Source organism: Suricata suricatta, chromosome 2 (genome assembly GCF_006229205.1).
Source record: "Suricata suricatta isolate VVHF042 chromosome 2, meerkat_22Aug2017_6uvM2_HiC, whole genome shotgun sequence".
In the NCBI taxonomy this organism is placed as follows: domain Eukaryota; kingdom Metazoa; phylum Chordata; class Mammalia; order Carnivora; family Herpestidae; genus Suricata; species Suricata suricatta.
The window spans coordinates 150,453,293-150,456,974 of NC_043701.1; the positions used below are offsets into that span (position 1 = coordinate 150,453,293).

General features: G+C 41.1%; 1 long non-coding RNA gene across 1 annotated transcript in view; it reads right to left on the reverse strand.

Annotated features, from left to right (window-relative positions):
• Nucleotides 1–2,586: 2,586 nt before the first annotated feature.
• The window catches only part of LOC115273195, a 14,394-nt gene continuing 13,298 nt past the window's right edge, over nt 2,587–3,682 (reverse strand). The window contains exon 4 of the long non-coding RNA XR_003900736.1: nt 2,587–2,638. This is a non-coding gene — a long non-coding RNA (uncharacterized LOC115273195). The remainder of the gene's footprint in view (nt 2,639–3,682) is intronic.

Here is a 3,682-nt window from a genome sequence, read left to right on the forward strand (position 1 = left end):
ACCAGTTTAGGGGAGAGGTAAGGATGAGATACAGGAGAATATATCTGGGTTTCAAGAAGCTGAAAAAGTAAGGGAGAAAGGAGAAAGGAAAACAAGGAGTAAAATTTAAACGAATTGAGTAAAGAAAAAGGAAAAAAGGTAATAATGACAAAGAAATAAGTATGAAACAAGTGAAGAAAAAAAATTTTTTTATATTAAAAAAAAGCAGCAGCAGCTCCCTCTGGTGGATGGGGCGTGGTTTGATTGGTAGGTCCTGGAGGCTGTTCTCAGAGGCTCCGCCCCTGCCTGAGGCGAAATGAGCAGCAGGAGGTGAAGTGCGCACCTTCACAGACTCAATTGCGGAGTCCCCACCCCCAGCCAGAATCACAATTGCAATGGGGGAAAGGAAAAAAAAACAAACAAAAAACTGAGTCTCTCTTGGTTTCCGATAGCTATTGCTCAAGGCGCTGTGTGCTGCTGGAAATGAGCTGGGAGCTCCTGCAGTCTAAGCGAGAGCCCAGGCCTCCACCCGCCACCAACTCCTTGTTGGGGGTCACGTAGGTGTGGGCCCTATTTTTTCCTGTGGGCACCCAGGATTCGCGCAGTCAGTGCAGGGGGCGAGGTGCGCCGTGGAAATGCGTTCCATGGTCCCGTTCCCAAAACCAAGTTTGAATTGCTCACCCCTGGCACAGCCGTGCTCCGGCTGCTTTTCGCTTCTTGCTGGGAAGTGCGCTCCCCAACACAGCCGCGCTCCAGCCGCTTTTCACCGGGAAGTCCGCTCCCCTGGCACAGCCACTTCTCACAGCCACAGACGCCTCTGATTCCCCACCGAGATGGCTTAGGGCTGGAAGCTGTTCCTTCCCTTGCGTCACCCTGGTTCGGGATTCCAGCTACCCAGCAGTTATCTATGGAGTGGGTTTCTCTCTCCAAGTGCAGCCAAGCGTTCTATACCTCTTCCCCAGAGACAGTACAATGAGCATGTTCTGACTCTCTGTCTCTTCTCTTTGTCTCTCGGGCTCCGCGCGCTTGCCCCACGTTGGGCTGGGGATCTTGCCTCCCCTTCCCCATCCCGGGCTGGCCTGTTTTCAGATCTCTCCCGTTCGCCCTCACTCACTCAGGTATCCTTGAGGTTCTATTCTTTCTGGAGTCCGTATTTTCTCCTTCCGCTCTCGCAGATGAGAGTAATATCCTTCTCAATTCGATAAATGGGGCGATGGAGTTTACAGAGCTCCCTTCCTCTCTGCCATCTTGGCTCCCTCCCAATCAAGATGCTCTGATTTTTACTAAATTCACTGAACTTCTTTCTAGTATGAGTTTCCTCAGGATTAATATCAGGAAGCAATTTCTCACACCTATTGGCATCATCAGATTTCTTTTTGTGAATAGTTTCTATTGCCCTTTATGAGCAAAAACTAAAGTTTCCCTCAAGAGAAGGAATTCTGCCTCAAGATTGCAGCATTAACTCCTGAGTTTCCAGCCTGCTAGTTTGCCCTTCAAATTTTAGACTTACCAGCCCCTACAATCACATAAGCCAATTTTGTAAAATGATAATGTATACATATGTGTATTTATGTGTGCATATCTATTATATGATACCTGTACAAGCACAGTCTATTGGTTCTGTTTCTCTGGAGAACACTGATTGACACAGGGCTTACAAAATACTTTTCTTCAACTTAGTTTTTTTTCTCCATTCTATCTCCTGCCTCTCAAAAGCCACCAAAACCTGAAAGAGATGGGGAATGGAATCTCTTCTAAAAGTTTAAGTCTGACAACAGCTTTCTGAAATCATTTCAGAATTCTAGCCTCCACAACTGTGAAAGAATACATTTCTGTTGTTTTAAGCTACCAAATTTGTGGTAACTTGTTATAACATCCACAGGTAACTAATATTCCAACTCTCCACAAAAACCCTATAAAAATAAAGTTTGCTTTGCTCGTGAGAATATATCTGACCAGCAATAGCTTACTTAAACAGGCCCAACATTCAGCTTTTGAATTTCAAATTGAGTGGTTGTTCATTCTTTGATATAGTTAAAAAACCAGTCAAGAAAAACAGTAAAGTAAGACTTACAACAACAATAATCACATGAGGATAAGCTTTGCTAAAAGACAACAGGAAGAGAGCAATTCTGTGAAGCAGACAAAAGTAATCATCAATTTCATTCAACTAAGTTATGCTTTGACCTGGCTGCTCTCTGTGCCCATTAAGTGAAGATTATGGGCAGTCAGGCTTGTTGACTGAGGTTATCAACTACCTTAATTTCAGGAAGACAAAGAATTTTTTCAGACTTTAGGGAAAGAGATCTTTGTATTCCATGAAGAATTACTTTTGTTTATTTTTATGGTCACAGCAAAGCATTTCCCTTTTGAACAGAGTATCATATTTGCACATAATTATTATAAAAAGTGCTGTTACATAATACAGTGTGTGATACAGATGTTAACATAAAATAATTATAATTGTCTCTGCAAACCCAACATACTGACCTTTCCTTGCTTTAGATCTGTTAATTCTATGCATTCCTTGATAACTTTTATCATTTTTATCTTTTATTGCTTTATGCAATGGAAAACAATGTGAAAAATGAAAAAATAAAGCTCACCTGGGATTTGTTCTTTTCCTTTTGGGGAAGTACAGCAAAGGCGGAATGTACAGCTATAGGAGAATAAAACAGTAGAGGGTCATGTGAGATTTGGCTGCTACAGACTTTTGAGATTCAGCTCCCAAAACCCTATGCCCACCAGGTGGTTAAATACCACCCTGTAGGATAAAGTTCTTTGGTCCCTGAGAAAAGACAGCAAGAACCATGTGCAGGTAGAATTCACATGTGTGACTCTGACAGGAACTGTAGAGCTTGGCTGAGCAATTTTTCACTGGGTTTACTTCTGAATGATTTATTAATTTCATTTTTCATTTAGAACCAATCAAGAATTTAACAAATATTGTATCAGAAGGCAAATTGTTATTTTTCATCAATGTTTTAGTAAAAATACTCAAGATATTTGTTTACTGATATTCTTACTGAGTTGCTTACCCTTAGAGTCAGAGAAATCATTCTCCAGAAAAGGATGGGGTTGCTTTATGGACAGGTCTACTTTAAAAACTGTTTATAAAGAGCCCAAATGTCCATCAATGGATAAATGGATAAAAAAGATGTGGTATAAAAAAAAAAGTCCATGGTTTCAAGCCCCAGGTTGGGCTCTGTGCTGACAGCTCAGAGCCTGGAACCTGCTTCAGATTCTGTCTCTCTCTCTGCCCCTCCCTCTCTCATGCTCTGTCTCTCTCTGTATCAAAAATAAATAAAACATTAAAAAAATTTTTTTAAAGATGTGGTATATGTATATACAATGGAGTATTACTCGGCAATCAAAAAGAATGAAATCTTGCCATTTTCAACTACATGGATGGAACTAGAGGGTACTGTGCGAAGCAAAATCAGAGAAAAACAAGTATCATATGACTTCATTCATATGAGGACTTTAAGATACAGAACATATGAGCAAAAGGCAAGGGAAGCAAAAATAATATAAAAACAGAGAGGGGGGCGAAACATAAGAGACTCTTAAATATGGAGAACAAACCAAGGGTTACTGGTGGGGGTTGTGGGAGAGGGAATGGGCTAAATGAATAAGGAGCATTAAGGTATCTACTCCTGAAATCATTGTTTCACTACATGCTAACTAACTTGGATGCAAATTT